The sequence below is a fragment of the Mobula birostris genome, chromosome 11, assembly GCF_030028105.1.
Source record: "Mobula birostris isolate sMobBir1 chromosome 11, sMobBir1.hap1, whole genome shotgun sequence".
Classification (NCBI taxonomy): Eukaryota; Metazoa; Chordata; class Chondrichthyes; order Myliobatiformes; family Myliobatidae; genus Mobula; species Mobula birostris.
Genome location: NC_092380.1, coordinates 12,014,734 through 12,027,360, shown reverse-complemented (window position 1 = coordinate 12,027,360; position 12,627 = coordinate 12,014,734). Strand labels below are relative to the sequence as shown.

The following is a 12,627-nucleotide window of genomic DNA, read 5'->3' as shown; positions in this document are numbered from 1 at the left end:
TTGCTATAAGATCTCCTCTCATTTGTCTGAATTCCAGCGAGTACAGTCCCAGGCGACTCAATCTCTCCTCATAGTCTAAACCCCTCATCTCTGGGATCAACCTGGTGAACCTCCTCTGCGTCACATTCCCCTAATGCTGGCTGACCTGCTGAGTTCCTCCTGCACATTGAGTGCATTATTCTGCATTTCCAGCATCTGCACAATCTCCTGTGTTTATACCCAGCTACGCTAGTCCTGTCTGTCTGTCTTTGACTGATGTCCTTCATATTCATCCAAAGATAAGGGGCCCAGAACTGCTCACAGTACTCCAAGTGAGGCCTCACCAGTGCTTTATAAAGCCTCAACATTACATCCTTGATTTTATGGGGTCACATTTTTTTTCTGGAATGTACTATTTTTATTTGCCCAATTTGACTTCTTTTTGGTTGTTGGTTAATTTTTTTTCGCTAAAATTTTATTTATTTTTCATGTAAATACCTGCAATAAAATGAATCTCAAGGTAATGTATATAACATATATAATCAGATAAATTTACATTGAACTTTGGATTGCATGGTCATATTTTTCTTTCCTCCTACACCAACTCCTTAGCCACGTATTAAACTGTACGATCTTCCTAGTTCTGGCCTCACTAGCTTGTGGCACAGGTAGCAATCCTGAGATCACAACCCTGGAGGTTCTGCCCTTTAACTTAGCACCTATCTCCTTGAACTCTGTATGCAGAACCTCATCACTGGTCCTACCCACATCATTGGTACCTACATGGACCACGATTTCTGGCTGTTCATCCTCTCACTTAAGAATGCTGAGGACTCGACCAGAGATATCCTGGACCCTGGCACCTGGGAGGCAATACACCATCTGGGAATCTCATTCTCACCCAAATAATCTGTGTGTTCCCCTAATGGATGAATCCCCCATCACCACAGTGTTCCTATTCTCCGCCTTTCTGACTGAGTCACAGAGGCAGACTCAGTCCTAGAGGCCTGGCCACTCTGTTCAGTCATTCCCCTCCGCTGACAGTATCCAAAGTGATATACCCGTTGTTGAGGGGAATGGCCACAGGGGTACTCTGCACTGGCTCCTTAACCCCTTTCCCCTTCCTGACTGTCACCCGGTTTCCTGTGCCCTGCATCTTGGGAGCAACTTCCTCTCTATATGTCCTATCTATCCCCCTCAGCCTCCTGCATAATCTAGAGTTCATCCCATTCCAGCTCCAACTCCTTAACGCAGATTGTTAGAAGCTGCAGTGGATGCACGTCTCATAGTTGTAGTCGTCAGGGACACCGGAGGTCTCCCTGGGTTCCCACATCCCGCAAGCGGAGCTTTCAACTCTCCTTTCTGGCATCTCTACTGTCCCAGTTGAACAGATATAAAGAAGAGAAGGAAAGAACTTGAGCTTCTCTTTCCTTTGCTTTCTCTGACTGAAAACTCTCTTCCCTGAAGCCTCAAAGAGCTAAAGCCTCAAGATGACCACTCTGACTATGTCAACTCTGACGGTGGCCATCCTTCCTTTAATTTGCCATTACTAATCAATCCCAAACACTGATTGATCACTGGTCAAAGCCCTATCATGCTGCCGTGACCCACTGTTGCCCTTATCCTCGGGCAGCGAACTTGATTGAAGCCCCCTCTTCTCCAAACTTCCGATGCCCGGGTTAGCCGCTGAGGCCCGTTTGCTGCAGGAGCATTCTGTGTTCTTTGTAAATCCTCCCAGGTCTAATAGCAGGTTTGTCCCCTGTCACTAAAGTGGTCAATACCTGTATCTGGGAAGAGTAGTGAACACGCCAGCCTGCGGATGAGCATTGGAAAGTTTTGATCTGAGCCATGAATTGGCCATTCTCAATCTGCGAAGTCTCCTTAAGGCTGTTAAAGCTGGGGAGGGAGGGTTAAGTGGGGTTAAACTCCCACTATCTATCAAATGCTCCCAATGACATCTGTCTCCAATAGCCTCTGACAACCAAGTCCAGATCCTGGCCTTCACGTGTGGCTTGGTGGAACCATTCCTACTGACAGGAGAAGGGGCAAAGGCGGGTTACTGGCGCCATAAAACCAGTCACCGGGCAGATGGGGCTTGTCAGCCGTGGTTGGCAGCTCATCTAGGAGAAGGAAAATTCTGATCTCAAACCTCCGCTGCCTTGCAGCCATACCCACTCATGGGGAAGGCTTCAGGAGTAAATCCTGAGGAAGAATCTGAAATTGGAGTCCCTAAGGCAGGCCTACGATGAATTCAACGCTGACTGGCAACTCCTGCAACACCGCTGGTGCCAAACTGTACCGGTCTCTGCCGTTCCTTTGGGTTCATCAGCTGTGTGGAGCGGGGGAGCCTGCTGTATGGGCAACCGCTTGGTCTCCATATTGTACTACACAGGCTTGCGTATCTCATAGACAGCTGGGAGGCAACGTCCATGATCAACCCCGCCCAACACAGATCCTCTGCCAGGAAAATGTCTGCTCAAAGTCTCTGTGCTGGCCAAGCAGTGTTATGAAATATTCTTCAGGCATGAGAAGTTGTCATAAGGTGCTTGTTGGATGCAGCCTTGAGTAGGCAGCTTGGCCTGGAGGTCAGTGAGTTCTCTGCGTAGGTGCTGAATAAACACCGACAGGAAAAGGATTTTCAGAAACACCCTTTTCCCAAATCTTGGAAAACTGCTCCTGTAGTAATGTGAGCTTTCGCACAGCCGTGTCCCTTGCTTCCAAAGTTTGGCTCTTTCTGAGACTTGCACAAATTGGAAAGTGATGACATTTTGCTAACTGCTTCCCAAAGCAGCTGTGGTTTTATCGGAAACCCTTTTGTGCGGCCACATAAATCGGAGATTATCTTCTCACATCCCTGCAGTTTCACACTGAGATTATTTATATGCTGAGTCACGTCAGCTGGAACACTGAGTTCTCACATCAGTTCTTCCATAGCGACACCTCTTCCAGTTCATGAACGGGTTGATTTCAGCTCATGCATGGCCCCAAGTCTGTTGAGCACCGAGCCGCCAAGTGTCATGGCGGTGGAACCTCTATGTGAATATCTGAAGGGTCTGCTCCTCAGGTTTAACCCCACACCCCTGGTCACCTGGTACAGAGGGAGCGGTGTGCCCCTCAGGGGTGGTCACCTGGTACAGAGGGAGCGGTGTGCCCCTCGGGGGGGGTCACCTGGTACAGAGGGAGCGGTGTGCCCCTCGGGGGGGGGTCACCTGGTACAGAGGGAGCGGTGTGCCCCTCGGGGGGGGTCACCTGGTACAGAGGGAGCGGTGTGCCCCTCGGGGGTGGTCACACCTGGTACAGAGGGAGCGGTGTGCCCCTCGGGGGGGGGGTCACCTGGTACAGAGGGAGCGGTGTGCCCTTTGGGGGGGGTCACCTGGTACAGAGGGAGCGGTGTGCCCCTCGGGGGGGGGGGTCACCTGGTACAGAGGGAGCGGTGTGCCCCTTGGGGGTGGTCACCTGGTACAGAGGGAGCGGTGTGCCCCCCGGGGGGGGGTCACCTGGTACAGAGGGAGCGGTGTGCCCTTTGGGGGGGGTCACCTGGTACAGAGGGAGCGGTGTGCCCCTCGGGGGGGGGTCACCTGGTACAGAGGGAGCGGTGTGCCCTTCGGGGGGGGGGTCACCTGGTACAGAGGGAGCGGTGTGCCCCTCAGGGGGATCTCCTGGTCACCTGGCTCCCAGGTCTGGCCAAGCCAACCGTTCGCAGGTCCATGTGGTGGGCAGCTGAGGTCTCTGCCCCTCTCCAGGGTACCCATAGGCACAAAAGGGCATCTCTGGGAACGATGGGCCTCACAGGGCTGGAAAGTGTTAATGATATTAATAATCATACTTTAATTCAAAACTATAAACAGTTTATGAAGCCCTGATTACTGTTCAGGGCATTATTGGTGAATAAAGGTCTCATATAAAAGCATTATCACTAAACTATACAACACTTTCTTGGTTTATTTGGAGAAGTTGAAACTAGGAACCCGAGTCCAAGTCTGCTGGAGGCTGCAGGCCGAAAAAGGCACTCTGTCTGGGGATCAGAAGGCCACATATGTGTGTGGATTAGGATGAAGCACTGGGGCTTGTTTTGCTGTTGTTGTTTTTGTTATTTGCTATGTTCTGTGTTGTTCTCCCAAGTGTCATAAGCAGGCCATGTTGACGCTGGAATGTCATCGAGAAGTACAGCACAGAAATAGGCCCTTCAGCCCATCTAGTCCGTGCTGAAACTATTTGAACTGCCTACTCCCATACCCCTACTATCCATGTACCTGTCCAAACTTCTCTTAAACATTGAAATTGAGCTTCCATGCACCACTTGTGCTGGCAGCTCGTTCCGCACTTTCACGACCCTCTGAGTGAAGAAGTTTCCCCTCATGTTCTCCTTAAACTTTTCACCTTTCACCCTTAACCCATGACCCTCTGGTTATAGCCCCACCCAATCTCAGTGGTAAAAGCTGGCTTGATTTTACCCAACCTATACTCCCTCCCATAATTTTGTATACCTCTATAAAATCTCCTCTCAATATTCAACGTCCAAAGGAGTACAGTCCCAACCTATTCAATCTTTCTTTATAACTCGGGTCCTCCAGACCAGGCAACATCCTTGTAAATGTTCTCGGCACTCTTTCAAACTTGTTTACATCTTTACTGTAGGTGGGTGACCAAAACTGCTCACAAAACTCGAAATTAGGCCTCACCAGTATCTTATACAGCTTCAACATAACATCCAATCCCCTGTACTCAAGACTTTAATTTATGAAGGCCAGTGTGTCTTTACGACCCTATCTCCCTGTGACACCACTTTCAGTGAATTAAGTACTTTACCTGTATACTCAGATCTGTTTGTTCTATCATAGTCCTCGATGCCATACCATTCACTGTGTGAGACCTACTGTGTTTGGCCCTCCCAAAGTACGACACCTCACACTTGTCTGCATTGAATTCCATCTGCCATTTTCCAGCCCATTTCTCCAGCTGAAGCAGATCCCTCTGTAAGCCATGATCATCTTCCTCACTGTCCACTGCACCCTCAATCTTGGTGTCATGCGCAAATGTGCTGATCCAGTTAACCGCATGATCATCCAGATCATTGATACGGGCGACAACGGACCCAGTACCGATCCCTGCGGCACTCCTCTTGTCACAGGATTGTACAGGATGACATATACGTACTTTAATGATAGATTTACTTTGAACTTAGCTGTAATTTATGCTTTTCCCACATCCTCTGATATTGGTCAACTCTTTGAAGTGATGGTCACTGAACAGAATGCTTTGCATTTGTCCACTGTTTATGCCATTACACAAAACAGCCAGCCTGACTTGCATACCTGGCTTGTTCTTCACTTACCAGGTCAGCTGCTTGGGCAGTCCTCAGTGCATTTGTAAAAGAACCCTTAGATCAAAGACACAGGAGCAGAATTAGGCCATTAAGCAGCTCGTCTGTTTCATCCCACCCCCACCCCCCCCAGCCTCTTGTTTCCTCCCCCGCCCCGCCCCGCCCCGCCCCGCCCGTGCTGACAAAGGCTCTCAGCCTGAAATGTTCATTCTGCTCCCTAGATGAACCCAGACTTGCGGAGTTCCTCCAGCACTTTGTGTGTGAGGTTCTAAAGAGGCGACAGAATTTATGACCAGAACACCAGCAGCTGAGCTGGATAAGGATGATTGGAGTGCGGTGCTCCTGCCCTCCCGACTGGCTGCATCACTGCCCGGTACGGGAACTGTACCTCCCTCAGTCGCAGCGCATCTGTAGATGTGAACTTCCCGCTATTCAGGACATTTACAGAGACAGGTGTCAAAAAGGATCATTGGGGACCCGAGTCACCCCAACCGCAATCTATTCCAGCTGCTACCATCCGGGAAACGGTACCGCAGCATAAAGGCCAGGACCAACAGGCTCCGGGACAGTATCTTCCACAGGTCACCAGACTGATTAACTCCTGCTGACACAACTGTATTTCTATGTTATATTGACTATCCTGTTGTACATAATATTTATTATAAATTGCACATTGCATATTTAGATGGAGATGTAACATAAAGATTTTTACTCCTCACGTATATGAAGGATGTAAATAATAGTCAATTCAATTGAATAAATGTTTTTATGGATGTTATTTCCTGTCTTTAGGCAGTTTGATTCCCATATTGATATCATTTTGAACCTGGATGTGAATGCCTCAGCCTTGTCTTTAGTACTGACATATACTGGGTCCTGTTATCATTGAAGACCATTGGAAATAGGAGTAGGACTAGGCCATATGGCGCACTGAGGCTGCTGTTCTGATTTATTGTCCCTCACAACCCTGTTCCTGTAGAACATCTGCTTTAAATATACTCAATGACTTGGCCTCCACAGCCACCCGAGGCAATCAATTCCACAGATTCACCGCCTGCTGGCTGAAGAAATTCCTCCCCATCTCTGTTCTAAATGGACATCCCTCTATTCTGAGGCTGTGCCCTCCGGTCCTAGACTCCCCCGCCGCAGGAAACATCCTCTCCACATCTACTCTTTCAAAATTCGATAGGAATTCAGTGAGATCCCTCTCATTTTTCTAAACTCCAGTGAGTGCAGCCCCAGAGCCATCAAACGCTCCTCATACGTCAACCCTTTCATTCCTGGGATAATTTTTGTGATCCTCCACTGGATCCTCTCCAAAGCCAGCACATCCTTTCTTAGAGACCAGGCCCAGATCTGCTCACTGTACTGCAGATGCAATCCAACCAATGCTTTACAAAGCCTCAGCATTACATCATTGTTTTTATATTCTATTCCCCTTGAATGAAAGCTAACAAAGTGCTTGCCTTCCTCACTACCGAACCAACCGGCAAGTTAACCTTTCAGGAATCCTGTTCCTGAGATAACAATCACCTCTGTCTTCTCATTCAGCATCTGAGTGAATGTGTTGACATAACCACAGGTGTGGCAATATTGGTAGCTTTCCTCAATGTATTAGTGTCTAGAGTAGAATTTTGCTGAAAAAGGCCCTTCAGCCCATCTAGTCTGTGCCAAACTGTTATTGTGCCCAGCAACCCACACCTGGACCATGCAATTCCATTCCATGTTTTATCCAAACCTCTCTTAAATGTTTTTTTTTAGATTATGAGGACACTCAGTCCTCGTTTATTGTCATTTAGAAATGCATGCATTAAGGAATGATACAATGTACCTCCGGTATGATATCACAGAAACACAGGACAAACCAAGACTAAAACTGACAAAAACCACATAATTATAACATATAGTTACAACAGTGCAAAGCAATACTGTAATTTGATAAAGAACAGACCATGGGCACAGCAAAAAAAAAAGTCTCAAAGTCCTGATAGCCCCAACATCTCACGCAGATGGTAGAAGGGAGAAACTCTCCCTGCTATGAGCTTCCAGCGCCGCAAACTTGCCGATGCAGCATCCTGGAAGCATCCGACCGCAGTCCGACTTCTGGGTCCATCCGTAAACTTCGAGCCTCCGACCAGCCCTCCGACACTGAGCACCATCTCTGCTGAGCGCTTCGACCCCGGCCCCGGCCACCGAGCAACAGGCAAAGCCAAGGATTCGGGGCCTTCCCCTCTGGAGATTTCGGATCACACAGTAGCGGCGGCAGCGAAACAGGCATTTCAGAAGTTTCACCAGATGTTCCCTCATGCTCTCACGTCTGCCTCCATAAAATCAGAATTGTGCACGGCCTCCTACTTGACAGATTACAGATATTCATCACCGGAGAGGCCGCGTGCACTGCATCGCGCCGCCATCTTCTCCTTCCTCTTTCCTCAATACATTGAGGAAAGCTACCAATATTGCCACACCTGTAGTTATGTCAACACATTCGCTCAGATGCTGAATGAGGTGATTGTTATCTTAGGAACAGGATTCCTGAAAGGTTAACTTGCCGGTTGGTTCAGTAGTGAGGAAGGCAAACACATTGTTGCCCTTGAATCTGCTTCCACCACTTCTGCTGGCTGCTCGTTCCACACTTGCACCATCCCTCTCAGTGAAGAAGCTCCCATCCGCCATTTCTCAGCCCACTTTTTGGGGGTATTCTTCGCCTATTGGAAACAAATCCCTCAACGCCAGGATGCTGGGTGATACAGTTCGGTGCGTCAGAGTTCAGAGTTCAATTCCGATGTCGTCTGTAAGGACCGCGTGGGTTTCCTCCGGGTGCTCTGGTTTCCTCCCACAGTCCAAGGACATACTGGTTAGTAGGTTAATTGGTCACCGTAAATTGTCCTGTGATTAGGCTGGGGTTAAATCGGGGGTTGCTAAGCAACATGGCTCAAAGTGCCAGAAAGGCCTGTCTCTCCTGTCTCCCACTTTGAGAGTCACCATCTGCAATCTAGCCTACTGTTATGACTATTTTCTTTTCCTTATATTTTAGGCAGTTGACAAAGTTCCCTTCTCTCTCCCTGATTATCTTTTCAAGAAAGTCAGTCAGCTGCATCATGGGCACCAGCCTCCCCAGCATTGAGGACACCTTCAAAAGGCAATGCCTCATAAAGGGGGCATCTGGCATTAAGGACCCCCATCACCCAGGACAGGTCCTCTTCTCATTGCTACCATCAGGGAGGGGGTACAGGACCCTGAAAGCACACACTCAGCGATTCAGGAACAGCTTCTTCCCCTCTGCCATCCAACTTCTGAATGGACATTGAACCCATGAATACTACCTCACTACTTTTTTTTTCAATTTTTAAACTATATACTGCATATATTTGGTAATTTATAGTTTTAAAAAATTATTATGCATTACAATGTACTGCTGCCACAAAACAACAATTTCACAATGGATGCCGGTGATATTAAACTCGATTCTGATTCAGAAAAAATTCCCACTGATCCTCCTTGGAAAACTTTTCATCGTCATTCACAAGGCAGTTTCTGGAGTAGGTTGCATGGTCGGCAAAACATTATGGGCCGAAGGGCCTGTATTGTGCTGTAAATTTCTATGCTCTATACAAAATGGCAGAGGCTGTGTTTCTTCCTTTTAAAAATTATTTATTTATTTATTTATTTAAAATTTTTTTAGAGTTTTTATTTGTCAAACCTGCTTGAGTGCACACGTCTGCTACACCCAGCCGGTCCAGAGAACAGAAACATTACATCTGCTGAAGATCAAAGCCATGGCACCTGTTGACTCAGAGGAGAAATAATAATTAGACCTGCAATTTTCACTACGTCTTACGGATAACATTATGCTAATTCCACAAAATGAGATCTAAGAGCCGTTCCTGTGTTTCCTCAACATTAGGATGTAAGAAACCATCTTATGTACATAACGCACCATGAATTATCTCTCCAATGTGAAGACTTTATCTGTCAGTGCTTGTGTTGATTGAAGTTCCCCATGATTATCACCACTGTTACACACACCTCTAGTTTTATGATTGCATGGATGCCCAATGTTACAATTACTGCAAGCTTTGCTATTTGCACCTACTCGCAGACATCTCACCCTGCAAAAACTCATTTCAGGGAGGTAGCACCATCAATTTGCGGGAAACTCCTGGAGCTTCCGGGAGAGGTGTGATGTTTGCAATAGAGTAGCTCCTCAGCAGCTAGCCAGCTAGTTTAAAGAACATTAGTTATACTAATGAACGAATGACACCTGTTAGACTCGCCTCAACATGTCCTTTATAGTCTTAACCCACAATGGGCAATAAAAAAGTCACTGTTGCAAACAGTGCAGCGAGCAACACTGTCATTATTTTGACTCCTATTAGACAGGGGTACACTTTAGTGTAGTCTGGGGTGACGTACGTTTTATATACTTTTTTGGAACACTCTGCCATGGCGCGCTCGCACTCTCTCTCTCTCTCGTGCTCTCACTTGCTTTCTGTCTCGCTCTCTCGCTCTCAAAAAGATTGACTTCCGTGATATTGTATATAATTTGCAGGCATCAGGGAGCCACTATTAATATGCGGGAGACTCCTGGAACTTCCGGGAGAGGTGGGATGTCTGTACTCGTGTCCACTGGCTCTCCCACATCTACTCTACTAGACACAACCCTGAAGAACATGACCTTTTGATAAACACAAGAAAGTCTACAGATACTGGAAATCCAGAGAGACCCCACACTAAATGCTGGAGTTACTGGGCGGGTCAGGCAATGTCTATGCAAATGAATAAACAGTCGACGTTTCGGGCTGAGACCCTTCTTCAGACCTTTTGAGTCTTCCACCTGGAGCATTCCCTTAGTTTCCCGACCTGCTGAGAATTTCCAGCTTTTCCTGTTTGTATTACAGACAAAATATATGCATGCTTTGATGATAAATTTACTTTGAACTTCAAAAGGGGTTGAACAGGGAATGTATCAGTTGTGATCTAACAGCAGAGCAGACTCGATGGGCTGAATGGTTTAATACTGTGCAACACACACATACACACACACACACTGGAGGAACTCAGCAGGACTGCCGAAGGGTTGTTTCGGCCCAAAACGTTTTCTGCACTTTTTTTTCCATAGACGCTGCCTGGCCCGCTGAGTTCCTCCAGCATTTTGTGTGTGTTGCTCGGATTTCCAGCATTTGCAGATTTTCTCTTGTTTGTGGCTTAATACTGTACTTTGTTATGGTCCTGTGGCTGTTAACGCAAACGACACATTTTACTGCACATTTTCAAGCACAAGTGGTAAATAAATCTGAATCTGAATCAGATGCTCCAGCCACTGTTTTTACTGCCGAATTTCTCCAACCGTTTTATTTTGCTCCGAAGTCCATCACCTGCAGTCTCCAGTTATTTTGTTTAGTCTGGATTTGAAAGGACAATGTGGGTTTTAATTTCTTTTACTGGACGCTGCAGCGGGTTGTGGAGGGAGGGGTGCAGCGGTGAGACTGAGGGAGTGTAAAAGGGTAAAAGGTTGCTGGCAGCGGTGGGATTCGAACCCACGCCCCCGAAGAGACTGGAGCCTTAATCCAGCGCCTTAGACCGCTCGGCCACGCTACCGACTGACGAGCTCTCAGCCCGGGCGCGCTCTGAAGCAAGCAGTATAATGATGCAAAAGTCAGTCATCGATATTATCGACCGATTCCGATTAAAACGCTCTTTCCGATTACGGGAACGGCGAATTACAAGCCGGCTGGAAGGTCAGGCCGCTACCCGACGGGGTGGCGTTTGACTGCACTGCCTCAAACCACGAGGCCGCACGAAGCCTGCGGCCTGGCGCTATCGGCGGATCCGTCGCCGTTGAGGGTCCACCAGGCCAGGGGGAGCGTGATCATTTCTCTCTTAGCGTCGGGGGCAGCTTGTTCCCCTGTCCGGTGAAATCTCAGTTACAATGAGGACGGTTGTGCGGGCACATTTATAGACATAATTTATTGCCAATGTTTCGGCCCAGGATCGCTTCTAGAATGTGTTTACGGAAACCAGCTGCCACAAGGTAGCGTGGCCGAGCGGTCTAAGGCGCTGGATTAAGGCTCCAGTCTCTTCGGGGGCGTGGGTTCGAATCCCACCGCTGCCAGTAACTTTTGCTCGAATAGTAAATTAAATATACTGTTCAAATATACAGGTAATGTTTTCACATTTCAAAGTATATTTATTATCAAAGTGCATATGTTTCACCACATGCAACCCTGACTTTCATTTTCTTGCCGGGGGTGTACTCAGATCCAAGAAACTTAATAGAAACAATCAAAGACGACAACCAACGTGCAAAAGAAAACAAAATGTGCAAATACCAAAAAAAAAGATAAGTAACTAATAAATATGCAGAACGTGAGATGAAAAGTCCTTGAAAATATGTCCATAGGCTGTGGAAGCATTTCGGTGATGTGGCAAGTGAAGTTATCCCCACTGGTTCAAAAGCCTGACAGCTGAGGGGTATTAACTGTTGCTGAACCCTGGTGGTGCAGGTCCTGAGGCTCCTGTACCTTCTCCCTGATGCAGCAGCAAGAAGAAAGCAGGGCCTGGGTGGTGGGGGTACTTGATGATGGACGCTGCTTTCCTATAACAATACTCCGTGTAGATGTGCTCGATGGTGGGGAGGGTTTTACCTGTGATGGACTGGGCTGTATCCACTACCTTTGCAAGAGTTTCCAATCAAGGGCATTGGTGTTTCCATACCAGACCATGATTCAACCAGGCAATATCGAAGATTGGCAAAGGTTTAGATGTCATGTTGAATCTTCGCAAACTTCTAAAGAAGTAGAGCAGCTGCCGTGCATACTTTGTAATTGCACTTATGTGCTGGGTCTGGGCTCAGAGTAGATCCTCTGAAATATTAACATCAAGGAATTTAAAGTTGCTGACCCTCTCCACCCCTGGTCCCACGATAAAGGCTGGCTCATGGACCTCCAGTTTCCCCCTGCTGAAGTCAGCTCCTTGGTCTCGTTGACATTGAGTGGGAGGTTGTTGGTGTGGCACCACTCAGCGGATTTTCAGTCTCCCTCCTTGATGCTGAGTCGTCACCATCTTTGATTCAGCCAATGACAGTGGTGTCGTCAGCAAACTTGAATATGGCATTGGAACTGTGCTTAGCCTCACAGTCATAAGTGTAAAGTGGCCTCGTGGTTCACTTGTGCTAATGGAGATCGTGGAGGAGGTGTTGCTGCCAATCTGAACTGATTGGGGTCTGCAAGTGATGACATCAACGATCCAATTGCACAAGGAGTTACTGAGGCCCAGCCTTTGAAGATCATTGATTAGTTTTGAGTGAACGATAGTATTGAACA

General features: G+C 47.6%; 2 non-coding genes across 2 annotated transcripts; one reads left to right on the top strand and one right to left on the bottom strand.

The window, feature by feature from the left end:
* Positions 1-10,821: 10,821 nt before the first annotated feature.
* Positions 10,822-10,903, bottom strand: trnal-aag (transfer RNA leucine (anticodon AAG)). The gene has a single exon. It is a non-coding gene; the product is annotated as a tRNA-Leu (tRNA).
* Positions 10,904-11,335: 432 nt separating this feature from the next.
* Positions 11,336-11,417, top strand: trnal-aag (transfer RNA leucine (anticodon AAG)). The gene has a single exon. It is a non-coding gene; the product is annotated as a tRNA-Leu (tRNA).
* The last annotated feature ends 1,210 nt before the right edge of the window (positions 11,418-12,627 follow it).